Here is a 27,595-nt window from a genome sequence, read left to right on the forward strand (position 1 = left end):
AGCGATATTTCACTCTTTTCATCATATGATGGCTGTGTAGTAGGAAGATAGTGGACACTTCAACGTATATGCCAGCATGGAGATTCCAACATCTAGTTTTACAGAAAGAGCACACTGACGAGCCCAGGTTTACATGGACACTGTCTGGGGACAGAGAAGCTGAGGGCCTATGGAAGAGGTCATGAGCCTCACCCTTGCTGCAAGGGGATCACCCCACACCGCAGTGAGTCTGGGGCATTTCTTTCATTCTTTGAGAGAGCAGCTGACCTGAGAGCCCTTCTCCCATCTGACAAGCCCCGAGATTTAATCTGGTGTGTGACACGGGGCACCACTCAGCCAAGTTAGTCCAAGTGCCTTTTATCTTTTGTATCTTTCTTAGCTCCGCCCGGAAGACCAACAAGAATGAAAAGAGAACCTTTGGTGTATCGCACCTGCTAAATCTCTTATCAGCCAAAGAAAACCTTACTAAGAACCGACAACGTTGGCAGCCATTATCAGAAATTCAGGGTGAACAGAAAGGCTTGATTTGACCAATTTGGAAGAGTTAGGGCTTGAAATACAACAGCAGATTAAGTAGGATAAATAAATCATCTTATGTTACTTTTCTCTCTCTAGCCATTTTATTAGATGTAATTTGGATGTTGCCAACATACACTCACTAAATATTTCCATGTGTTCACATGAAATTTGAACTCATAAATGTTATGGTCATAGAAATTTTCGATTTGTTTAATTATTTTGTTCCATTTCCTATTTAATGTAATATGAATTTGTGGATAACAGATAAACATAGTCATAAATGTACTAGTTGAGGGCAGAAAAGAGATGTTTCTTGCTATCTCTCTCATAAACTAAAAATGTGACTAACACTTGTTCTACTTGTCAACAAAACTGTCAGAGACTAAAATCAGCCACGGACCGCTTACAGAGAATATCCAGGATGGCCCATGGCGGATTGTATGGGCCTATTATCCATGGCTCAGGGTGGATACCCGTGGGTCTTGTCTGGGACAGATAGGTGCTCATTCTAGATTTAGATTTGCATATCCAGGAACTGAAGCAAACACTTCTGACCCTGTAGGAGACTTAGAGCAGACAGTATTTTGATTTGGACCTGCTCTTTATGCATCATCATAAGAATCAAGGAATCCATTTTACCACAGGTGCAGTATAACGGTCATATATAACGGACTCATCATATACTTGCCACCCACAAGGCAGTGGACTGATTGAAATTTGAATGGGCAATTGACACAGGTCACTCACCAAATTGTAGGGGATGGGTGTTAACACTTAAAAAAAGTATTAATTGAAATCGAATGAAAACATTAGTTGCCAGTACAACAGGATGCAAAATCTTTTAACATCTTAGACAATTTAGAGTAGAAAATCAGCACATTACTGACTGATCTTAAGATCTGACTCAACACTCAGTTTCCAAAGTGAAATGTCTTAGCGCAGTGTACAAATAGGCCCTGAAGTCAAAATTTGTTCCTGATTCCAAGGCTTAGTTGATGAGAGTAGAACTGGCATCCCCCAAGTTCAACAGACTCAGTTACTCTGGGGGGATGTAGTCAGAGTTGTCCCAGTATAAGGAAATCAGAGAAGGTATTTTTGAATGCTAACATACATTTTAAATAAAGTGCTTATTAATCAGTATCCTTTAATCAGAAATGTTGATTAGTAGGAATGCTTATATATGCATTTTTTGTAAGACAAAGCAAATAATCATGAAACATTTTTCTTTTAGCAAAAAAAAGAAAAACAGCAACTTCCATTTGCTGACAACCTGTTATGTTTCTAGGGACTTATTTCACAATAGACACATGGTCGATATTGTATCATATTACACATGAGGATGCTATGGCTGAGAGGCTGAAAAACTTATCTAGCCACATAGCTAATAACAGGCAAGACGATCTGATTTCAAAGCCCATGTTTATTTTTGCTCGACTCTGCCTCTGTGAAGTATTTATTCAGAAAACTCTCCTACAAGGTGCATCCAAGGTCTATAGACATTTTAACTCAACCTTCCATGGTTTTTACAGGCATGCCTATGTGTATACATACGTGCATATATGTGTGTGTATACTTAGATACTTATACACACATGAGCATATATCTATGTATCTATGTGGAATGGAATGCAGAGGAACAGATCTATTGTCTGCTGCAGACAGGGCCTTCCTGGGGGCGTTTCCTTAATGGAGTCATCAAATTCTTAGGTTCTGAAAATGGATTGTGTCAGTTAAATTTTATCTAGGGGACTGACTCATGCTAACCAAACTGATTGATAAAATAGTATTGTTTGGTAAAACAATATTGCCAATGAAACTTCAGCACAAGTGATAAAATTCACAGAGTTTCCTTTCCACCTCAGTGGTGGCTGTGGAAGCACCTTTTGAGAAGCAGCCTTCATTGGCCCGGGTTCCTGAGTGACCATACCGAGCCGACGCGTGTTGGGCAGTAGAGGGAGAGGGAAATAAGCTTGCTGTTTCAGTGACAGAGATGATGGGGTTTTCTGTTACGTATATAACCCAGCCCATCCTGACTGATACAATAAATTGACTGCTCCCTTTTATATAACAAAGGTTAAAATCCAGTTCCAAGCATGTGAATGAGCAGTGTTCTTGAGCCAAAATAAGGTTTTTAATGGAACCTACATTAAAATCTCAGTGGTTTGTAATCCAACTAACCAAAATTCAATTAATTTGTGTACTGACCACTCTACTCAGTGGGCTAGTCCAAGGCATCTTCCTCTCTGAATTATTGCAACAATCTCCTTGTACTTTCTCCTTGTTTCTATCTTTGTCACCCAATCTCCTCCCTAACTCAATCCCTGGGAGTACCCTTTACAAAAGTGTGTTTTCACTGTTTTCCAAACTGATATTTTAGTTAACAAAATATTAGGAACATCTTTCTATGTCACTGAAATTAATTATTTCTAACTGATGGAACATGGCTTGGAAATGAGGGCCAGGCACTTGCCCAAGGCTCTTCTTCCTAGTGGGCTGATCCTGGTGTGCTGCATCGAAGAGAAGGGCAGGTGGTGACTTGATGTACGGAGAAGCAGAACAAAAGGAACAGAGCCTCTGCAAGGAATATTTCCACTAGACAGCGGTGCTCGATAAATTGTCAGGAATCCTGACCCCTAGCCCAGTCCTCTGTGCATACAGTACATCTAATTCTTGCTTCACCTGAAAATGGCGTTCTGGTGAACTGGGATTTCATGGTACACTCTGTTTTGTAATAAGGCCACAGTTGCATTCCTAAGAAACCTCAGGTTATCAAAAACTAAACTAAAAAAGAATGCTTTGATAGTTAAAGAAAAAGAAACTTTCACCCTCACCATAATTAAATTATTTTTCTTGCAGGATTTTCAATCATAGAGGTATTTCATAGATATATTTTGCTACTGAAAACTTAAAACTATGAACTATGTAATCAAAAGCAATCCTAAATATCATGGAGGAAAGCCTATACGGCACATCAGATGGAAAATAAAATCCATGCATTTAATAGTCAGGAAAATGACTCCTAGCCCTGCTCATGGCCACCAATGGTAAGTAGAGGAGCAAGGTGGCAACTGGGCGATGGGCCCTGAACCAAGTACGCTTGTGACTCCCACTCCGCTTTTTCTCTTCCTTGCGTTGTGCCATTGGCTGGTTGTGACCCTGTTAAAACCAGGCACAAGAGGTGTAACACAAATCACGTTCCCGTAATTATTGCTTTATTTCTTATTCACATCAACGAAAACATGTGTGGTGGAGCTTTGCCTATATAGGTAGTCACTACCACTTCTGTGAGTCAGCTGAAACAAGGCAAAACAAGCAAACGAACAATGACAACATGTTTTTGTCCTTCTCTCGTGGAACACCAATCTTTATGTCAAATAGTGGTCCCTCCTAGAACAGGCCGCAGGGAAGTGTGTGCTGTGAATGTCACTGTGTAACGTGACCTGTGGTTCTCAGGCTGTCTATGTCATCCAGAGGGGAAAGGTACCTGCCATTTATCGGAACTGAATGCTTGCCAGAGTGTGTCCCTTTCATTTGGAAGGACTCCTAAAAGGATGCATTCAAACCCACAAACCATGTGACACTTTAGTGTTTTATCTGAAAGTAAATGAGGGCTGGAGAAGAGTGAGGGACAAGGTGGAGAGGGAGAGAAAAACATAATGAGAAAAAATGAATGAAATAGATTGAAACAACCTTGTTCTATATCCCCAAACTGCAACATTCAACAAAAAGATTCCAGAAAAGTTGTAGGAACTTCCTGTCTTTAGGAACAGCAGAATAGCATAGAATCAGAAAACCACCAAAAGAAAAATGTGGATTTTCCTCAGGAGAGAATGTTCTACAAAAAGTCATAAAATGTGCAAGAGAAAGTTTATTTTTGACCAAAGCCAAAGGGAGAAATTTGGCTCGTGGCAGATCCTGGTATTTTGGAGGGTGCACTCATCCCGAGGAGCTTTGAGAAGACTACAGTCTCCCGAGGCTCTGGGCTTATCAGTTGCCATGGAAACCATTAATCTCATTGCCGAAGTTCTAAGTGATTTGAGATGAAGAATGTTCCCTTGAACACATTTTACCCCTACCCTCTTCTACAGACAAGTCTGCCATAGCAGCCGAATGCCTCCCGCTGCTCCCGGGCCACAGGTGCTGCAAACTTGTGGCTGTTCCTTGAATTAATCTGAGCAGTCAGGATGGCTGTCAGGAAACTCTAGCAGGTCTGAGACAAGTTGGTGTGAACGCTGGCACCGCCTGGCTCACCTGTTGTGTGACTAAGTCATGGGCTGCCACTCGTTCCCGTTTGGAGGAAGCCAGGCAGCATTTGTTCAAGTGAAAAATCAGACTGTGTGTGTGCGGTGTGACTGTATCAATAGAAACGGGCACATGCACTCCAGTAGAAGAAAAGAATGGAAAAGTGGGCGGTGGGGACAATCCAGCAGCTGTATTGAAAGGTGTCTTAATCAAGGATGGCTTGGTGGCAAGAAACAAAAACCTACTCAGCTTGAGTAAAGAGGGATTTGTTAGATGGTGTCAGGAACCTAACTGAAGGAAGTAGAGGCTGACATCATGGGAGCTGGAAAACCATCTGTAGCTCCTGACACTCTGGCCTCTGCTCTCTCATCTCTTGGGCACGTCTGCTTCACTCCTCTCTCTTTGCAGACTGAGTCTTTTCAAGGCCTCTCTCCCATCACATGGGCCTAGTGAGGATTTGGGTTGCCATGGTGCCTAAAAGGGCTCAGACTCAACATAGTCTTACAGCTCAGGTACCCAGTACTCTCTTACAGATCTGACTCTATAGGAATTCTTAAGGCAGATGTCTGCCATTGGCCCAATCACCTGTGGCTAGAGGGTGGGGTCAGAGAGTGAGCTTTCCCTGAGCAGGTGGGGGTAAGTTTTCTGAGAAAGAGGTAGAACTGGGGGCAGAAATGGGAGGTAGAGGAAATGATAGACATTTGTAGAATGAAAGCTTGGCATGGGCAGTGAGAAATCAAAATGAGTCGGAATGGATGCTGGCCATAAACAATAGTATAGCTGGACCCATCCTTACTGGCTGAATCCTGGTGCTGGTATAGGGAATACAGGTTCTGAAAAGGGCAGTGTGTGGAATTGGCTGTGGATTCCAGAGAAGACAGGGAGGCAGTGTGGTCAGAAGGGATTTAAAGGGCTGCCAAATGTATAAAGGAGTTGAGTAATTGAAGGTCCTAGTGAGAACAAAGATCAGGAGTTTGGAGGTTGGAGAGAACAAAGATGGCGGCCAGAGAGAGATGGCCCTTGAGGAGGATGTGATTGGAGGCAGGGAGTGGGTGCCGGGTTAGATTTGGTGAGGTCTGGGTTGTGGCCATGCTGAGTATGATGTAGAAACACTTTGCTAAGTGTTATATACATGGATGGTGTTATGGGCTGAACTGTATCCCCCCGGAATTCACGTGTTGAAGTCCTAACGCTCAGTACTTCAGAATGTGACTGCCTTGGAGGTAGGGTCTTTAAAGAGGTATTGTAGTTAACATGAGGTCATGAGGGTGGCCCTAAACCAACATGACTGGTGTCCTCATAAGAAGAGATTAGGACACAGACCACACAGAGGGACGACCACATGAAGACACAGGGAGAAGGCGGCCATCTGCAAGTCGAGGAGAGAGGCCTCAGAAGGAACCAAGCCTGCAGACATGTTGATCTCCAGAACTGTGAGAGGATAAATTTCTGTTGTTCAAGCCCCTCAGTCTCTGGTACTTTGTGATGGCGGTCCTAGCCAACTTATACAGATTGCAGGGGGAGAGTTTCATTTATTGGCCCAGAGGCAGCACTGGGATTCAGAGAGAGGGCCAACCACACCCACCTTTGCTAATGAATCATAAGGAGTGAGAAAAGGCAGGAGGAGGAGGTATTGTCTAGGGGGAGCAAGGAGGCTGAGGCAAGAGATGAGAGAGGCGAGGTCTGCACATGGAGAGACACGGCGCATAGGATCAGGTGATAGGAGGCAGCTGGGAGGAGGTGATGGCGAACAGGAGCCAGGAGCCAGGTGCGGTGGTAAGGGCAGGATGACAGTCAGGCTTGAGTGCAGGCAGCAGGGGTGGGAGATGAAGCACCCCATCCCATGTACAGAAGGCAGACAACTGACGTCACAGAAGCTTTGGGTGGAGGTAAGCAGGGCCAAGGTAGAGGCAGGAAGGAGTTAACATAGGGTTCGCAGGATCTTGTAACGATGGAGGAAGCAGAGTGAAAGAGAACACACACACACATACACGTTTTGTTTGAGGTGAACTCAGGGATTCTGGAACAAAATAAATCCTAGTCTTGTGTCAGAGTGACCCCTTCCCGGGGAGCCGAGGGCACACCTAGTCTGAATGGGAAGGGCTGGAGTTCTTCGGGGTGCTCGGACGTGACTGGAACCTGAAGGCTTATTGTGGGCAGGCTCTGCACCCCCAGCCGCCTTGGAATAAAGCCAGTTTCTGATTTGTCTTTTTTAGTTTCCGCCAAATTACTAAGGCATAGACTCTCTCCTGCTCTGACTAATTCTGAGGCTTAGCTTTCTGAGGGCTGATCTTGCTCAGTGGTTTTCTTCGGCAGAGGAAGGAGTGTGGGAGCCATGTGTAAAAGCTTCCAGAAGCGCAGTTGAAGGCCAGTAACTAACTTTCCCAAACTGCAGAGTTTAGGAGAGGGGGCAGTCTTGACTGGCGGCTGGTGAAAGAAAAATGAGAGTGCTTATGTATGTTGGGGATGTGCCCTGTGGGACAGCTAAGCCCTATGCTTGGGGGCCATTGCATGGGACCATGATGTGAGTAATGCCATTAAAAAACAGATAGTAATGTGTTGATAGCTTACCATAAACAGATATTGCCCATGCCACCAGAGTGTAGGCTCCACAGGAGGCAGCACTATTTCTGCTATAATCCCCAGTGCCTAGATAACAGTACTAACACACTGGTTTTCAGTAAATACCCGCAGAATGAATAATCAGTCATGGAGTTCAAATACGCTGTTAAGAAAACTTAATCACCTCTACCCTCTCCCACTCTCCCCAAAAAACTGGACAAAGGACATCTGAAAAATCACAGCAGAGAACCGGAATGGCTAGAAAATGTTCAGCATCACTCAGAATAGAAGAAATGCAAATTAACATTATAATCATAGCCACTCTAAAATTAGCATATGTGTTTCGAAATTAGCAAGATTGAAAAATGGTAATATTGAGTTCTGGCATGAATGTAGCGAGATCTCATATTTCAGGGGGGAGTGTGAAAGTGTAACTTTTATAAGGAGTAGTTTGTCAATGTGCATCAAAAATTGTAAAAATATTCATATGAGTTGACCCAGTAAGATTCTGATTATAATCGTATGGCTCAACTTTGAACCAAGTCCAATTCATTATACCGAATTCCCCATTACAGGAGGGCATTTGTGATGAAGTGACAATGTATTTTTTGAGGAGAAAATATTAGTAGTAGAAATAGGCAGGTGTTAAGAAAGAAGTAGAAATGAGCAATCTAGAAAGTGTTCCTGACCACATAGCAAGAATCGTGTGTTTTTTTTGACATAGAATAAAACAACGAAAACACCACCAGAAGACCAATAATCAATTAAGTACTAGTGTGCCCAGAGATCAGACCAAATTATTTCCTACCCTATTTTACAGTATTTTACCAACTTGCCTTTGCACGACTCAAGTTTATGCCATTAGATTTTTTTGCTTTTAAAACACTCTAGTAACATTTAGCTAACACTTAAAATTAAATTACATTAATAATTTATATTCAGTATACTATATTACAAGGCTTCAGTTACATTATGCTCTTTTGACCAAGGTACTTTAATAGTGGTTGGCTTTTGGATAAAAGCCTAGAGACATTGTCTTTTCATTGTTGCATTTATTATTTTAACACTCACAACCTGTGTTGTATTGTATAGCAGTTTCAGAAAATAGTAGGGTCTATAGTACATGTAACAGTGATATGGAAATATTTTTCAATTCAGAAATGGGACTGAAAGTAAAATATAATTATCTTAATTACCTTAATTATTAATTGTATCAATTATCTTAGTAACTACGGCCTGTGTGTATGTATGTGTATCTGATAAGACTTGTGGAATTCCTTTATTTTTAGGTTTTATTTGAAGGGCAAGTAAGAATGCTTTGGGGCTAAGCTGTTGTTAATAGATCTTTGAGTTGCAAATGTCACACACCTGTCAGCCATGAATGGCCCTTTTTTTCTTGAGCTGCTGTGATGTCACTTTGCCCTATTTCGCTTCTAGCATGGCTTCTCTTTCCAGCGTACTCTCTAGCGATTACTCATCTCAGCAGGACTTCCCCGTCAGCATCTGCTCCGAAAGCCAGTTATGTGTGAGAGAATGTGGGACAGTGCTTTGACAATTGCAAAGGGTTATTATGTGGTTGGTGGCGAGGAGGAGATCTTGGCTACCCCACATAAAGGACAAATGTGGTGGGCGATACCTCCACCCATGCCCACTGCACATGCTCCTCCTCAAGCCTGTTTGCTCATTTTCTGAAAGCTTCTAGTATGAGCCTCCCCAGGAGCTCACCTCCCGCCTCTGCAAAACCTTGTGACACAAGAGTCAATAAGACATAGTCCCTGCCCTTGAGGAGGTCACTGTCTGGGACATACATCACTTACCACCTTGCTTCGTTCACACCATCTATTCCTTAACCCAATGCACACTGGCTTCTCCCCTGGGAGGGCCAACTACCCCGCAGCGTTGAAGCTTGGTGACCTCCTTCTGGGCCTGTCCTGCTTGACTTGTGTGACAGGAACTGCACTCGAATGGCAGTCAAAACACTGGCACTGGAATTTTAGCTGGGGTTTCCATTCGTGCTGTCCTTTCACTCTCCTTTCACAGTCCCCAGTCGTCCTTCTTAAACCCAGGCGTGGCAGTTACAGTCCTTGGCTCCAGAGCCTTCCATGGTTCTCCCCAGCTTATATTACCAGCTGTATTTTTAGCATGGCATCCTCTTCCCTTCTTTTCTGCCAGCTTCCCTCTGACTCCATGCATACTTGCTGTTCTCCAAATAATAGTATTTTAGGCCTAGGTCCTTACCCCATCTGTATACTTGGTCCCTGAGGTCTCACCTCCAGTTCCCCTCCTTTTCACCCCTCCCTGCACTGCTTCCATGGACTTCTATTCATTCCTCCAGGTCCAATTAAAAACTCGCATTGGGGTGGCTTCCTTGACCTCCATACAAGGCAAAGTTTTTGTGCTGAATACTCATTTATTCCAACCATGCTGTACCATTTATAATGCATTACCATTTTTTGTCTATTTGCTTTTCTTTTTCACTGCATTATGGGCCTAATTAATTCATTTAACCTCCTCTCTTTTCACACCTGGCATTTAAAAGATACTTAATAAAAGTTTGTTGAATGTAAATGAATAGCTTAACTCCTCCACTTCCTCCAATGGCCCACAAGCTTCTCAGGGACAGCCCTTCTGTTTTTCCTCTGTTTTCTCCATCGAACTCAGCTCAGTGCCTGCCGTGTAGTAGATGCTAAACAAAGGTTGAAAGTCGTGGTAAAAAAGAACCCTGAATAAACCAACATACAAAATTTGCCTGGCAACATTGCAAGTTAGGGGGTGGTGGGAGAAAGGGGTAACGTTGCCCATTTTTTAGATGAAGCACCTGAAGAACACAGAGGGTGTGTTGTGGGCACAACTCTTTGACTTTCGAGTTGTACTATTTATTTAGTTTCTTTGGACACCTCCGGAAGTCTTGTCTAAGGGAATGCCAAAGACTGGGCGGACATCACAGCATTCCCCACTGACCTGCTTGCAGACGTCTCAGGGTCTCGAGAGAGCCAAGGGCTCTCGCAAGCTGAGCACATCCACCAGGGAAAGAGCCCCCAGCCCCTCTTCACCAAAGGTCAGGGTTCTTTCACGTCCCACAGCCCTCACTGTTTCTTTCCCCTGGAGATCAAAGTGGACTCCAGGTTCAGGCCAGCTTTTGCATCAGGACAGTAGGCACTTATGTGACCGACACAAAATCTCCATTAAAAAGCATTGTTTCTGGTGGCCGGACCCATGACCGAGTGGTTGGGTGGGCAGCCCCGAATTTGCAGGCCCAGATCCTGGGTGTGGACCTACACACAGCTCATCCAGCCATGCTGTGGTGGTGTCCCACATACAAAATAGAGGAAGATTGGCATGGATGTTAGCTCAGGGACCATCTTCCTCACACACACACACACACACACCCCCACACCCCCACACACCCACGAAAAGCATTGGTTCATACTTTTAAGTTCTTTTGTTTCTATTTTGGAACCAGGTTCATTCACTCAGCAACATTTAACAGTGTTTCTGCTGCTGTGTGTCAGGCATTCTGCTAGGTACTGGCATACAGTGATGGATAAAGTAAATGTGGTCCCTGGTCTCAGGGCCTCCAGACACTCACACATTTGCTTACTTCCGACTACCACACAGGTACAACGATCTGCAGTGGAGGTGGGGTAAAGCGCACAGGGCCACAAAGGAGGGGGCTGGCGCTGGAGCTGGGGCTGGGGCCAGGGGTGTGACTTGGCCTCCAGGGCCTGTTGTCCAGACTGGATGACCTCAGGGCAGCCAGGCTAGAGAGACAGAAGGAAGCAAGGAGGAGGCTGATGGAGCAAACATTTCAGAGAAGAGGAAATAGGCAGAATGTCCTTTTCTCTCCCCAAGTGGGGAGATGAAACTTATGGCCCAGGTAGCTTTTTCTCCCATTCTTCCCAGCCCTGGCTGGCTAGTTCGGAAGAGTTGAGCCCTGTCTCTATTTTCTCTACATACACACAGGCACGTAAATACACACACACATCCAGCCACACAGCACTATGGTCTCTGCTCCAGCTTTCAGAGTGTCCGACCCAGGGCGGGTGCGGGCCGCCTTTCTGACCTCGACTGCTGCTTCTGGGGCAGCCACCGTGTCGCCTCGAGCTAGTGAGGTTTTGTTTCTATTGAGACAGTAGAAAACAAATGAATAGAGGCAGAGACAACAAGGACTTCAAGGTAACAGAAGGAAGAGAGAGTGCTACACTGTTCCGCGTGGCAGTTAAGCAGCCAAGCACTTTGCCTTTGCTGGCTATTACCTGGAGAAAAGGCTGGCCTGCCCGATGGTGGCATTCTATTTTTGGACTGGTCAAGTTGGTATAAAAAGTGAAATTATCATAAAAGTTAAATTGGCAAATGTTGATTTCCTTCTTTTACAGATTTCACAACTCAGGCAGAAGAGGAGTTAAACTGTAGTGGCAGAGCAAAAGTCACTGTGCTGTTTCTTGGAACTGTTTCTGCCTAACCAGTTATCATTTCTCAAGCCCTCTGAGAGCGTGCCAAAAGCCATCTGCATAAGTAGTGACAGGCTGAGCAGCCAGCACTGGGTGTTCTAGTCTTTGGGCGTAATGCTGAGCAGTTTTTACAGTTATCTCTTTAACTGGCCTCTCATTTGCTTTTATTTTAAGCAGTGCCTTTTGGTGGAAAGTGCATTGAACTAGGAGTCACAATATCTGGATCTAGTCTTACCAGGCCATAGCAAACTACTGCCTTCGGGAGGCATCTGATTCTTTACCAATGAGAGGAGAAGCAATGAAATCAGAGCTCTAAAGGTTCTTCCTAACTCCAAGAGCTTATGTTCTAGAGCAGAGCTGGCCAACTCTGGCCTACGGCCTGTTTGCATTTGGTCCATAGGCTAAGAGTGGTTTTTACATTTTAACGGTTGAAAGAGATTGAAGGAAGAATAGCATTTTGTGATCTATGAAAATGAGCTGACTTCCAATTCAGCGTCCATGAATAAAGTCTTACTGGAGCACGGACATGCTCATTTGTGTACTGTCATTTGTGGCTGCTTTGGCTCTGCAATGGCAGAGCTGAGTGGTTGCAGCAGAGACTGCACGGCTCACAAAGCCTGAATTGTTTACTACCTGGGCCTCTGTAGAAAATAGTGATACCTGTTGGCCACAGTGCAGCATATATCCTTATTTTCTGCATTTATGAAAATAATAATACCTCATTGAGTTACTGTAAGAATTAAATGAGATCGTGGATATAAAAGCATTCTGACAAAGTTAAAAGCATAAGTAAATATTCACAAGTCAATTAATTTTGAGAGAGGATATCATGTACATAGACACCCAGCTGCTGGGGGCTGCTGCTGGAGAAGGAACAAACCCTTAATAATAGTTTGTACAAAAACAAGTTATGTTTTTATTTAGCTGGGTTGAAAATGGACAGGGTAGGGTTGCAGATGTGTGAAATTCTGTGTGCATCTGGAAGAGAAATAACAAGAACTTATTTGCTGGGTTGGTGTGATTCTAGATGAGTTTTTTTGCCTCAATTATTCAAACTACTGTTATAACTCTGTTTTAAAATAAATAAGAGACAAGGGAAAGTACTTATCCGATCTTATTTCGATACTAATGTTTAAAAAAGGTTTTTTTTTTTAATTTCCAAAGTGAATGTTGAAAGGTAATGGATGAGATCTAGGTGTCTGCATGTCCTTTACTTAGTTGTGTACAGGCAACACTGTCCCAAACAATTGAAAGATATAGAGAGTCAAACATTGGAAACAAAATATAATTTTAGAAAAATTACAACGGCCACGATTTATGGGTTTTCTTACAATAATATTAGAATAACCTATTACCCATTTGATAGTTCATCTTTTATTTAAGTGTTTAATAAGAACAGCGAAATTCTACTTGTTTAAAATTTAACGCGTTCGGAAAGTTAGAAGGAAAAATGAACATTTTACACGGGGTTGAGGCCATTTCAGGTTTGGCAAAATACACAAGGATCAAAATTTTTCCTGAGAGGTTCAGAGCTTCAGTGTGCCAAGGAATAACCTAGAAATAGTGGAACTTGGATTTCAAATCCTATTTTGTAGTAGTTCATGTCTAGGAAGCTTCCAGATCAACTCAGTTAGTTTGTGTCTTCGGGATATTACTAGTGTTGTTCTTTCCCCATGAAAGTGACCAGCTGTTTGGTTGAACAGGGAGAGTTCACTGTGTGGATGTGGACACAGCCTTACTGTGAACTGTGAACAAACTTTACACAGAAAGTGGGGTTTCCCTTCTCTCTTTCCTGAGGCACAGAATGATCTGGACAATAGGTTCCCAGGAGGCTAGGGCACCAACTCCTGGGCTGGTGACGTGGCTCCTCCTGGTATTGGCAGTGGGACCTTGGGCAAGCCACTTAATGCTGGAGAACCTCGACTTCCTCATCTCCAAAGGAGGCTGATAGAACCGACGTCACGGACCTGTGAATGCTAACTGAGAAAATCCATGGAAGAGGGCTAACATACAGTGCCTGGCATGTAGTCCTCTTTCAATAAACGTTCGGCATTCTTATTATCATGAGCGGTGAGATAGCTAAAAGGCAAAAACAAATCAAATATTTCTTGGTGGTGGGGGTGCAAGCAAATGCCTTTCCATTTCCTGTAAGCTCTGGGTCAAGTGGTAAATGTAGATTGCCCAGCTCACTGGTTTGTAGGATGAAAATGTCTGGCAGAATTTATTATCAACTTTAAGTCTTTGTAGAATGCCTTAGGCAGAAGTCGGTTCTTTAGCCCTTGATGAGGGATTTTTTCACCCTAATATCCATCCAAGAAAATGATGAAGTACACACTGGTCATTTGATGTGTCAGGAATGGTCAATAAACAGTGACAAAGGATCTTTCACATTCTCACAATAAACACTGCTGCTCCTTCTCACCATCTTCCCTGATGAACACCATCTGGAGTCAGCTCTCGCTCGAGAGGCAGCTCATGTAGGACTAAGTCAGGGGCCTCCTGAAGAGTTATCTTTGCCTTTTTTTTTTTTTTTTAAAGCATGATAACTGATGGAGCTCCCTGTTTTTGGACCCTGGATTCTAGTGGCTCCCATCCTGATTTGGAAGACAATTTTGGGTAATGATTGAGTTATTTTTTTCTTTAACTCTCTGTTGTCTCAGTCTCTTGCTTGTGTGATAGAGGAGGAGCTAAGCTGGCTGTGAGGGAGCTGGGAGTGGGGAGGGAGGAGCTCTGGGGCAGTTGGAGTGGGTGAGAGTGACAAATAGGGGAGGTGGGAGGGAGGATTTAAATTGTGTGTTGTGTATAATGGATGGGCAGCCTATCTTTGGTGTTTTTACGAGAAACAGCAGTAAAGAACTATCTAACTAACTAACTAACTAACTAACTATATACACGTGGAAGGGATGTTGAACTAGTGATTAATTGACTGCTACACTGGACCAGATGGGGCCACCACTATCAGCTCCTCGTTTATACCCTGTGCCTAGAACAGTGCCTGACACATTGTAAGCACTTAGTAAATATTTGTTGAATGAATCGCTGCCATCCTGCTTCCAGATTTGTATCTCACGAACCCAATGCCTTAGATCTCCAAATGAGTTCATTCAAATCTAAGTGTCCTCTAAACCTCCTTTTCCTCCTTTTCAAGGAATTAGCCGGTTAAGACAACTCTCTTTTGGCCTTTCCTTGCCCATCCCCCTTCTCCCCTACAGCCACCCCTACACCTGCATTCCAGAAGCAGCTGCAAGTGTCTTTAGAAGTCATCTCTCTTAGAGTTTCCCAAGTCTGTCCTTATGCTCTCTGAGCTTGTTTCCTCTTTACTTGACAGGGGTGGTCACGACTTTGGAGGGCTAAAAGATGATACTTGTTCAGGGACCAAGGATTATGTACATTCTCTGTTACCCAGTCAGTGCTCCTCTCCAAAAAGTCCCAGAGGAAGACAGATGTGTGGTAGTAGCCCATGTCCAAGCTGTGATGTGGAAGGGAAAGTGATCTAATACAGGGGAGAGATGGCCCCAGGTCACCATCATGAATGGGCGAGGAAGAAGGGAGCCACAGCCATAAGGAGGTTATCTTCTGATTCCCGACACCAGCATGGTCGTAGGGTTGTGGGGGCCTCCTCTTGTACTTTGTCAGTGTGTGTGCGTGTGTGAGTGAAACCATGAGCTCTCTTTATGGTTAAGCTTACTGTCTGCGCATGGGTCACCTACGTCATTGTGGACCCCTTGTTGTGGGAGTGGGTGTCAGGAGGGCTTTAAAGGAACCAGTGACTTCGGGATTAGTCATTCACATAAGACTATAAATCCCACTGGATGATCATCATGAATTCAAATGTATCTAATTGAGTAACATTTACTGTGCTCCTACTGTGTGCCAAGTGCTAGAAAGAAGAGGAAGAAACAAAATCTACTCTCAAGTGTGCCACAGCTCAGTGAGAGCATATAAAAACATAATTAGCATCATAATAAAGAATGCAGAGGTGCTGTGGGATGCAAGATGGCGGAGCAATAATTTCTTGCCTGGGGGAGGGGTGGTGTAGGAAAGCTAGAGAGAGGCAGGTTGTTTGAGTTGCACCATAAAGGATGGTTAGAAGGTTGCCAGGTGGACGATACGGGGGAGGGGCGGCCAAGGGCATTCTATGCGGAGAGAATAGCAATGAGCTAAAGCAGGGACCTGCAGACATGCATGATCTTTTGCAGGCACAAGCAGTAGTTTTGTGAGGTTGAGGGATTCTAGAACGTAGGGTTCACTAAGGAGAAAGAAGAGTGAGAAGAAAAAGGAAGACTACATTCTACTCCAAGGCCAGTCTCTTGCAGGTTGGGTTCCCCAGATGCTGAGATGGAGTTTGAGAAGATGTTTATTTTAGTGATCAAGGCCAATGAAGGGGAAGGAGCAGGATTGGCTGGAGGGAGAAGCTGAATTCCAACACAGATCCCACGGAATTTCAGCCACCCTGGTGGGGAGCCTTGTCTACCTCCTCTCTTTGAGCATAGCTGGAAGAGTAGACCATCTAATAGCATGCTTGGGAAGTCAGCGCCCACCCTCCCCACCAGCCCTCTAACCTCATCAAAGTTCTTAGAGGGCCCTAGTTGGGACAGTGTCATCCAATGAAGGGTTGGCTGTTAGTAACCCCTCAGTGACAGTGAATATGGGAGCTACACCTAGACCAAGACCCAGTTGTGGTTGAGAGAGCCACCTTGTGAAATCTACAAGCCAACTTATGGCTAAGTGGCACTGTAACTGTTGACTAGAAGTTGTGGGTGACTATTAACACTGCTGTCTAGGAAGCACCTCTCAACTCGGTTGTGAACACATCCTTGAACTCCAGGCTCCCATCCCTCTGTTGAATGACTGGGCAGGATGTCTTGCTTGACATTGCCAATGACCCTTCAGGAGGGCTGTGAACACCACAGAATGAAGACACCAGGTGTATTCCAGCTCCAGTGTGAGTCCACTATAAGGACTTGACCGAGGGCTGTGTGTTCTGTAAGTTGGATAAGGTTAAAGAACGGCAAGGAGAGCAGAACAGAGCGGTGGTTCATTTGTCTTAGTATTGGGTCCTCCGAAGACTCATTCTTGTTTTATAATTTTGTTTTTTGTGTCTTTTTGGCTTGATTATTTTTATTTACTTATTTAGTTTTTGGTGAGGAAGATTGGCCCTGAGCTAACGTCTGTGCCCATCTTCCTCTATTTTTTATGTGGGATGCCTGCCACAGCATGGCCTGATGGGAGATCTGCGTCAGGGATCTGAACCTGTGAACCCTGGGCCGTCAAAGTGGAGCACTTGAACTTAACTGCTACACCACTGGGCCAGCCCTCAGTCTTGTTTTTAATACCACACTGCCTGGGTTTAAAATCTGCTGCAAGCACTCCCTAGCTATGTGACTTTGGTCAAGTTACTTAACTTCTCTGTGCTTCCATTTCCTCAAATTTAAAATGGGAACAATAACTTCATAGGATTGCAGAAATCGTTGTGAAGATTAAATACCTTAATCAGACCAAAGTGATTAGAACGACGTCTAACATATAGTGTTTTGTAAAAGTTAGCTGTTACTATGATTATTTTAAAATCACTTAAAAACACATAACCCCAAACATTTAAGACTCTAAAAAGCTTTGAAGAAGAAGAAGAAAAGAGGAGAATGATGGCAATGGATGTGACACATAATTCCTTCACTTATTTAACTAACTTTTTGTAACATACATCAGATGCCAGGTACTGTGTGAAGAAGCAGTTTACCTAAATAAAGAAGATAGAGTTTCTGCTCCTGAGGATTCACAGTTTGGTGCAGCACCTACAAACTTAAGTAAAATATCACAGTGTGCTGCCCTGTGCCTATATTAGAGGCATTTTACAGACACCATGGGAAGAAACCGCCTGCCCAGGGAAGCTCTGGAGAGGGAGATGTGAAAAGGTGAGGAGGAACTCAGCAGGTGGGGAGGGAGCAAGTTGCAGGCGGAGGGTGGAGCAGGGGAAGAGGCGAGGTGTGGACGGGCCGGTGGCTCGGTTCTGGAGCAGTTGAAGGTGGCAGGAGCAGGGAGAGGCGAAGGGTGATGGCTGCATAGGTGAGCTGGCGCCAGTCTGCCCGGCGTCTTGAATTGCCAAGTCGGGAGCCTGAACTTCACTCCGACAGCAAAGAGCAGGGGCGGGATGTGATCAGATTCTGTGTCTCAGAAGCCTTGTCTGGCTTCACAGCCATCTGTAGTCCGTTTCACTTCCTTGCTAGCTCTTTGGTACTCAAAGTGAGAGCTGAGGACCAGAAGGGTGGGCATCGCTTGGGAGCCTGTCAGAAATGCAGAATCTCAGGCCCCACCCAGACCCACCGAAGTCAGCCTTTGAACGAGATCCCTGGGTAATTGGTTTGCACAGCAAAACCGGAGAACATTAATTCTGGACCACATTGCATCTTTAGGTTCAGAGCATTTGCCTTACAAAGGTTGTCCTCTCCTTCATTCTGTTGCTGGAAAGCTGCGCTCACTGAGCAAGAAGAGCACAGGGCTTTGGGGCTGAGGGTGGCTCTGGTGAAACGCTTGCTGAAGGGCTGTCGTCCCTGCAATGTCGGGACTGCTGCTCTGTGTCTATCCATGGCCTCTCTCAGTTGGGATATTTGTTCTTAGCAGCTGGCACACAGACATGTTTCAAGATGTTTCTGCCTATCAGGTGCTTAAAAATCATTGCTCTCAGATTTTCATGTCCAGCCTAAGGCTACAATGGAAGTTATAATCTGTTCCCATAGTTCTCTGTTCTGTCAGGCTTTCTCCTTCATTAACAGAACCATTGTGACCTTTATTTTCCAAACTTTTCTTCACTCTACCCTTCTAGAAGTTTCCAAACTTGTCTCTGGGTGCATGTTTTTTTTTCGGGGGAAGAGGTGAGGTGACTTTTCAAATAATTATTAATCTACCAGCACTCTTTCAGTTCACAAATAGCACGAGAAGGAAGCTTTTCTCCTTTTCCAGGATGTATCAACCTCAAAGAAATGACTGTGGATCTGAAGGGAAGGAAACGCCATCTTGATATCTGGGTGCTGCCATTCCCTGCTTGTACCCAAAGGCAAATGCACATGAGCTAAATATTGTATTGCCCCAAATAAATGAGCCTCTAGGCATCAAAGACTTTTTTAATAAAAGCTGAAAGCATAGCCATTACACTTTTTTCAAGCTACTATAGAACTGGTATGATGTTTCAAAATATAGGAAAAGGCAGGAAAATCATAAGAGAATTCTTTCCTCCTTTCAACTTCCTATGATAATTGAAAGAATAATTATCTGCAAAGCTGCCTGGGTGTATCTTACCAAGTCAATCCTGGAACCAGATAGTCCGTCACAGCACATCAGAGATCGACACACTATTCTCACAGAATGAATGCTCTGCTAAGCAGTTAATCAGCCCTTCCTTCCAAGTGAGGGCAGAGGAGACAGACTAAGGAAGTGTGGGGAAGAGCAGAGCTTTCTTACCCTAACATATAAGGGTAAATCCAAAAGAGACATTGTTAGGACCTATTCCAACAAACACGTCCTACCAAACACAAAGACATGAAAACAGACAAAGAGATTAGACTGTAATAGAGCACAGTGTTTAGACCAGGGCCTCTTAGCCTTGGCCTACTGACGCCTTGGGCTGGATAATCCTTTGTGGGGGGCTGTCCTGTGCATTGGAGGTGTTTAGCAGCATCCCTGGGCTCCACTTACTAGATGCCTGTAGTACTCCCTTGGTTGTGAAAACCCAAAGTGTCTCCACACATTACCACATGTCCCCTGGGGAGTAATGTCACCCCTGGCCTCAAACAACTGGTTTAGACTAAAGAATGGGTAGGCTGGATTCACATCCCAGCTCTGCCACCCATAGCCCCTTGATGTTGTAAACGTCTTTTAGTCTCTCTTGAGCTCAATTTCTTCATCTGTAAAATTGGGGATATTTCATGGGACTACTATAGGATTAAGTACTCAAATACACATCAGCTGGCACCTAGTAAGTGTTCAATAAATATTCACAATTTTTGTGATGACATCCTCTCACCTGAGGTAAAATGCTGTAACCCATAAACTGGACCCACTCGTTAACAAGAAGATTAAGGACACAGACCACATCTTACATTGTCACATGGGGAAAAGTTCTGCTGGAGCCAACAAAAGCATGGATTCACCCCACATTCACCCCCAGCTCACAGAAAGGCTCTCCGCCCGTCGGATTAGGAGAGCAGCCCTAGCGACTCTGAAGGACTCAAACAGCCCTAACAGGGGGGCTGGATTTAACCTTGGAAATCTGGAAAACAAGAGGGCACAGTGTAAACAGAGTGAAAAAGAACAGAGGGCCTTTTAGAAGAGCTGTGAGGCTAAAACGAAATCCTCCCTCGCTGGGCAACACCCACTGTCCCACGGACCCGCCTCACGTAGGAAGTCCCTGTGGGATCCGAAGTCACGGGCCGCCTTTCTGAAGAACATGGCGATGACTCCTCGCCGCTCTAATCTGCAGATGGTCCCCAAAGCAGAAACACCCCGCGTTCTCTGAGATGCTGAACTAAGAACTCTGGGCAGAGCCTGGGGCGGGGGTGGGACAGGGAGTGCCATGAAATAGAGGTAAAATCCACCAGCTTTTGATTGATTTTGTTATGGATGCACAGATCAAGCAAGATGTGAGCTGTAAATTGATTGCAACACGTTGCGTTATCACTGTCTCCTCTGATTATTTAATTTTTGGTCTGATCTTATCTCCTATTTCCCAAGATGCTTCTGAAGGCTTTCTCGTCCACAGCCTAAATTATGCTTTCTTTTCTCCTGCCAGTGTTGCATGTTCCCAGAGCGTGTGTAGATGGGGAAAAGTTTTATATAGCACAAGATAGTACTTTTGGGGCCTTGCCCTTGCCTATAGCAAATTCCTTAGGTTTTGAAGGAAAAATCTGTCTCTCCTTGCTTTTTTTTTGTTATATCTTTAATCGCTGCAATTATTTCAAGGCCTTGGTGTATTTTCATGTGTTACTCATCTACTTTTTCATTTTACATTTCATTTCATCCTGAATTTAAGTCTTAAAATTTCAATATTGCCTTGAGTGTTGTCAGGGTTATTCTTCATGCCAAAAGGCTCAGAAACGGAGCTTTGCCTGGCTCTAAATTATTTTCTTTTTCTGAGACACTGTTATTAGTCAGGATCCTGGTAGAAAATTGAAAAGAATATTAATAAAACACTTTGGGCAGAGATAAGGGAACCAACCTGGGATGGTGAGGCATCCAGGAACAGGAACAGTGAGGAGACGTGACCACCCTGGGGCCCGAGGGGCAATGAGGAATGGGGACAGGCTTGTCAGAGCCTGCTGAGAAATGTACAAGAGGTGGTCCCAACGGGGGGGGCGGGGGGGTGGCGGGGTAGCTGTAAGGGAACACAGCCACCAGCAGCCCAGAGAAGCAGGGAGGGAGCAGGGAGAAGAAATGCCCTACCTCTCTCTTCTCCAACCTTTTGGTTTCCTAATGGTGCCTCCCATTGGCCAATCTGGGTGATCCAGTCCAGAGCGATTAGCTGCCTGAGCAGAGAAGGGCAGGGAATAGGTCTGGGTTGAGGTGGGGATAAGGCACCGACAGAATAACCAACATCAACCCCTTCTTTACTTTTCGCTGTTGAAATTCTCATTAGATTATCAATAGATGAGCAACTCTCAGCAGGTTATCAATTGTGACGAGTACCTATGAATGCATGCCAATTCTACTCTTGTTATGATGAAATCAATTTATGCTCTTCCTGGAGACATATGTATATACTTTTTTCATTTTAGGAAACTTCTCTTTCTCCTGCTTGATCAGCCTCGTGTCCCTGTACACAGTGGACAGCTGTCTTTAAAAGCCTGAATGCCCATACAGAGAACCTGTTAGAAACATTAATTCTCAGCCCCTACTCTATATCTACTGAACGAGAAACTCTGGGGTGGGGCCCATCCATCCATCTGTGTTAACAAGCCCTCCTGGGAGTCTGCTGCACACTCAAGTCTGAGAAGCACTGGGCTAGATGTTGTGTGGACATCTCTGGTGCTTCTCTCACACCACGTCCAGGTGTTACTGTGGCAACCAGCAGTGCATAGGTGTAGCCTGACCACACCTCCCTTCAGCTGCACCATGTAAATCTTCTCTGCCTCTGGGCTTCTCTTCCACCACAGTGTGGGATAACTGGGGGAACCTGCTTGGCTGTACTTGGGCGTGTGCACCCCTGGAAATGCTAAGAAGTTCATTAGTAGTCCTAGGGAAGTCCTGGACCAATGGAGGTTGGGAGCCAGTGGGTAAATCTCTCTTCCAGGGTCTTGGGGTAGAGGTACATTCTGCCTCCGCAGTGGTTCCAGTGGGACTGAGCCCCATTTGCCCAAAGCACTTATCAGCTCAGTAATACACGTGTGGATGGGCATTCTCTCTTCCTAATCCCTTCATTTTTGTCTCCTGGGATCACTTTCCAAAATAAACGAACTGCATGCAAACCCTGTCTGAGGCTCTCCTTTTTGGAGGAATCCATTCTAAGACAAATGTCCTTTCCCCATCTTTCATCAATATTTTACTCATCTTGAAGTACCTCTCTCCTCCCAGTTCGAATCAAATACTCCCTCACTTGTGCTTCCCTGGTGCTCATTTCTACCATCATAGCAGCGGCCACAATCTGTCTGGCAATATGGTTCTGTAGCTATCTGTCTCCCCAGCTAGACTGGTGCTCTGGAGGTCAGGGACAGTGTCTAGTCATTCAAGGAACTCTCCCTGACCCACCCCTGTCCTGGAGTGTTTTTGGATAGTGCTGAGCACAATAAATGTCTGTTGAATTTAATAGGATGTCAGAGTCATGTCTGAGGACTTTTAAAGTCACATTGTAATGTTCTCAGCGCATCTGAGTGGGAACAGTAGTGTTCTTTGTTGTTGTGGTCCTGAAGCTGTGAGGCTCTCTCTTTTAGCTGTTTTTAGTCCAATTGTTCCTTGCAGTGAGGTGCGATTGGTTGTGATCGTTCAGTGCAGCCAGGGCCTGCCTCATGGGCATGCGTCCTGTGAGGTTGCACAGGGCCCCGTGTTCAGAAGGTCCCTGTGCTTGGCTTAATGCTTGGCTGTTGCTGTCCTGAAATACTTTATCTTTGAAGTTGTGTTTCATGCATGTGAGCAGAGGAGACGCACGTTGTACGCATGTCTACCCTTCCCTGTTGCCCATTCACATGTGGCCTTCATGGCGCCCCACGAGCACAGAACCATGGTGGACCCGACACGTGGGAGCCCAGCAAGACTCAAAGTGGGTACAAGGCAAGTGTGTTGTGTCCACGACTAGTAAACCGGGGAAGGGAGGGTAAGTAGGGGTGGGAGGGGAGTAGGGAGGAAGGCAGGGAGCCATGCTTTTCTTGAGAACCAGGCCAGAGCGTGCTCCAGGTGCAGAAGGCAATGGTGTTCTCGCAAACACCAACGACCAGGAACCCTGTCTCACTCGTGCGTTTCCCTGTGCTAGCTCACCACTTACGCTGAAAATGACGACAGAGAAGAAAAGGGAAAGATAGGGTAACTCGTCGTTCCTTTTCCTTTTGCTTCTTCCTTTCTTATCAGTAAGCCGAAGACAGCGTTGGTAAAATGTGCACATATCAAGAGGTGAAATAAATGCAGTTTGGTTAATTTTATTTAGTGTTTCCACCGTTTAGATAAAAATAAAATACATATGCATAAATGAGCTACAAAATCTGAATTGTATAATTTCAATGATTCTGTGTACAAGTTGAGCATTCTCACACCTGCATTTAGAATAGTCATTGCACAATATAAAGATGAATGGGAAGATTTAAATACATTCATACATAAAAAGAAATGTTAATTCAAGAAGAAATGAAAAATAAAGTAATACATTAAAAAATATTGTGCAATGAGCCAAATGTGGTGTGTGTGTGTGCGCATGTGTGTACAAGTATATAAAATAAAATGCGTGAACAGATAAGGAGAAATACCTGTAAGGTGAGCTGCTTCTTTTCTGAGTTAGAATGTGCCAGGCTTCGGGAATACAACAATAAAAGCCATCACCCCTGCCCAAGGACTTCCCAGATCAGCAGGGGATTCAGACAAGCAACTCACCCATCAGAGAAGAGGGTGGTGAGAGCTCTGAACATCTAGCTGCACGGGGGTCGGGAGCAAAGAGGGCATCATCTCAGCGTGAGCCTTGATGGTGTCTTGTTTACCTGTGAGGACTAGCCATCCTCACAATGGTGCTGGCGTTTAGTCGGCACTCAATAGCCAGAGGAATGAATCTGATTCCAGGTAGTCTTTTGGAGGAGATGACTTCCTAAGTGAAAGTTCAGGGCCTGGGCTTGTGGACACCTCAGTTGCCCAATTAACCTCCAAAGATCGTGATGAGGTTGTGATTGAGGAAACCAAGGAGAAGCCTTGGTGAAACCATGTTTCCTAGAGAGTCCTTCTTAGGGTGGCGGGGTGTGTCTCCAATGTCAGGGGAAAAAAGAAACGTCGGGGCCCATTCCTGCCTTAGGTGTTATTCTTCTTCACAAGGACAGTGTTTAATTTTGCATTATAAATTTCACAGCTAATAATTTGGAAAGTCTTTGTGTGTTCCTTATGTAGATGTAATATTTTCCTTTTCTCACATTTCATACATTCATCCATATAACCTATTCTTTTTTTCTACTGAATTCATATTTCTGCCACAGGAGACTCAATAACCTACACCCATCGAAGAAAGACTTGTTCCACAAGCCCCTTCTTAGATGGCCCCGGGACCTGGATGATGATACGTGGCAATGACTGTCATCCAAAAACTCCACAGTGCTTCCCCTGCGTACCTGTGGCTCTCCTGCTTGGTGACACCACTGTTTGTGTGTTAGTTAGACTGGAGGTGCTTGAGAGTAGCTCTGTGTCTAAGTCAGCTCAGAGTCCCCCTGGGGGCCCAGCACAGGGCCTGGTACTTGGGATGAGCGCAATGAATGGAGTTGGTTGAATGAATGAGTTAATACTGTCTAATTGCTCCCAAGCGTCTTTAATTATGGTCCTTGATGCCTCACTTCCTTGCCTTATTTATACTCTTTTCTTGATACCTTTTAATATAGAATATACACACATGTGCACATGTACCCCCCTGCCCCCAACATACACGCATGCACACTGACCTTATATATATGCACAGCAGAACCTGACTAAAAAATTTAGTGGGGACACTCTCACACTTGTTAAGACAGTTCACAAAACCATAAAAAAATGATCGATTGCTTAGTCTGGCCCCTTGCACATTTGAGCATGATGGAATCCTTTGATAGTGTCTGATTTCAGAGCACACCTGTAGGCCTAGCGACAGCCTGCGCTCCTGAGTGGGTTTGGGAAAGAACTTATTTATTGTAAAGCTAAAATTAAATTACACGTTTTTACATGCTGTTTAGCGGCAGCAGCTGGTGCAAACCTTTGTCAAAGCAGAACTCTTCACACTTCAGGTTTCAACTTCAGTGAGTGGATTACTGTGTAAAACTGTTGTTGGTTTTTGGCATTAAAAATGAATAAACTAACTTGGGAAAATTAAAAATCATGCCCTTTATCTCCCTTTGAGTTAAAATCTTTTAATTTTAAAAGAATTTGGATCACTTCTCTTTTTCGATGCTACTCTGAGTTTCCTTGTTCCAGCCAGGACACCTGGATCAAAATGCTGTGATGGTGAGGTGACCGTCTTCCCTGGAGCAGCTGGAAATGGCCTTGTCTGGGGTCTGAAAGGCTAATCTCACTAAGCTTTATGTCTGTGGTGCTAAATGTAACAGTCTTTGCTTCCTAGCCACCAGCTCTGCTGCCACATGCATTTGCTATGGCCTCTCCCTCTGTCTGTCTCCTTGCCCTGTCTCATTGCCTATCTTTGAGAAAACATCCTCCTCACAGGGAAAGGTCCAGGATCAACTCATGAAACTCTGCTCTCTGCACCAGGTTCCTCCCGCTGTAACACACTTCTGTTGATAACAAACCCTGTGCACACAACTTTTCATACAATCCACCTTTTGCAGTGCAGGAAAAAGGAATCTGTCAACACATATCGTTACAGAGGCAGCTATGGGTCTCAAAAATAAGAGGAGAACCAGAATGTAGGGCAAAATTTTAAAAAAATGCTAATTTAAATGGAAAACTAACAGCTATGAAGACCCTCACACCTCCTGAAATTGAAGCTAACAAGATCCTCACACCACAGATAGGGTGAGCTGTATGCAGGAAAGCTGTCAATGGTGACATGCCTATATGGTCATTCCTTGTTTTATTGTGCTCCACTTTATTGTGCACCACAGATATTGCATTTTTTACAAGACCCTCTGCCAGAAAAACGATTATAACTGCCTGAGGCTCAAATGATGGTTAGCATTTTTTGGCAATAAAGTATTTTTTATTCAGTTATGTACACTTTTCCTTCCTTTGGCGAGGAAGTTTAGGCCTAACATCTGTGCCCATCTTCCTTCACTTTATATGTGGGTTGCCACCACAACATGGCTGACAAGCAGTGTAGGTCTGTGCTTGGGATCCGAACCTGCGAACTCAGGTCACTGAAGTGGAGCACACTGAACTTAACCACTATGCCACGGGGTGGCACTTGTATAATGTTTTTCTAGACATAATGCTATTGCACACTTAATAGATTACAGTATAGTGTAAGCATAACATTCACATGCACTGGGAAACCAAAAATTTCATGAGACTCACTTTATTGCAATATTCACTTTATTGTGGTGGTCTGGAACCAAACCTTCACTATCTCCAAGGTCTGCCCTATGCCGTTATCATCTATGGTTATTGCGATTATTGCTTTACAATATTTTAGGTATTTAGATCTTATAAAGTATTTTTTATGTACACAATTCTTGGTCTTTAATCATAAGTAGGTATTGTAATCTTCTACAAGAGAGGAAACCGAGGCTTATAGAAGTTAAGTGATCCGTACAAGGACACTCAGCTAGAAGATGGTAGGGCTGGGACCAAGAAATGAAGCCTATGGATACATCACACACTTTTATTACTGATGAAATTAAGATATTTCCTTAGATATCTTTAGGAAGCAGCCAGTCTAAAAGGGGATTAACAACAAACATTGTATAACTTGTTAACAGTGTACAAACCTGTCATAAAGTGGAGTGATGAGCCTCTTAGGCACTAGAAAGGGAGGATGTTGCTAAGAATTGTTGAGTGTTTCCAGCACTGTCAAAGGAGACAGACATTATATTTAGGGAACAAGAACTTTCTAGTCACTGAAAAACTATATTCTTCACTGGGGACGAGATATTTCATCAGCCTCGAATGAAGCTATCTAATGCATCCTATCAGATGAAGCAAGCTCCAGGGTCGTTCAATCTTTTCCACTTGGTTTGGTGTAACAGACAAACATCTGGTTATTAGTTCTGTTTCATTAGTACCTATTAGCCGGAGAGGGGTAGGGTGCCCTGTATATGGGACTAGAAAATTACAGTCATTGGAAAATTTGTCTTTTGCTTTAAAATTAAGGCATTGGCTCCCTAGTTTGTAAATCAGGCTCTTGGTGAATTTGGTTACTGTAAACCAATTCTCCAGCACTAACTCACCTCTGGGTGAGCTAGACCTGACTGAGTTTCAACAAGACTAAGCACTAGATCTTAAACCCATGAGAGTCATACCAAGTGCAGCTGTCTGAGGTCCTGGCTGGATCTACCAGCTCCCCTTCTCCACAACGTAGTACAAAAATAAATTTGATTAGATGGTCCACTGAAACAACATTCTTCACCAGGAGCATCTTAGATTTGGAGGGGCCTTTGTAATCATCTAGTCCAATCTCCTTCCCACATAGAGGTTGCATAAGTAGTCATCTAAGTCAGTCAGGAGCTTATT

The 27,595-nt window shown here is 44.2% G+C and overlaps 1 long non-coding RNA gene across 1 annotated transcript in view; it reads left to right on the top strand.

Moving 5' to 3' along the window:
• The window catches only part of LOC124225981 (uncharacterized), a 63,544-nt gene extending 38,271 nt beyond the window's left edge, over positions 1-25,273 (top strand). Inside the window, exon 3 of the long non-coding RNA XR_006885169.1 lies at positions 24,427-25,273. This is a non-coding gene — a long non-coding RNA (uncharacterized LOC124225981). The remainder of the gene's footprint in view (positions 1-24,426) is intronic.
• The last annotated feature ends 2,322 nt before the right edge of the window (positions 25,274-27,595 follow it).

The sequence above is a fragment of the Equus quagga genome, chromosome 15 (genome assembly GCF_021613505.1).
Source record: "Equus quagga isolate Etosha38 chromosome 15, UCLA_HA_Equagga_1.0, whole genome shotgun sequence".
Taxonomy (NCBI): domain Eukaryota; kingdom Metazoa; phylum Chordata; class Mammalia; order Perissodactyla; family Equidae; genus Equus; species Equus quagga.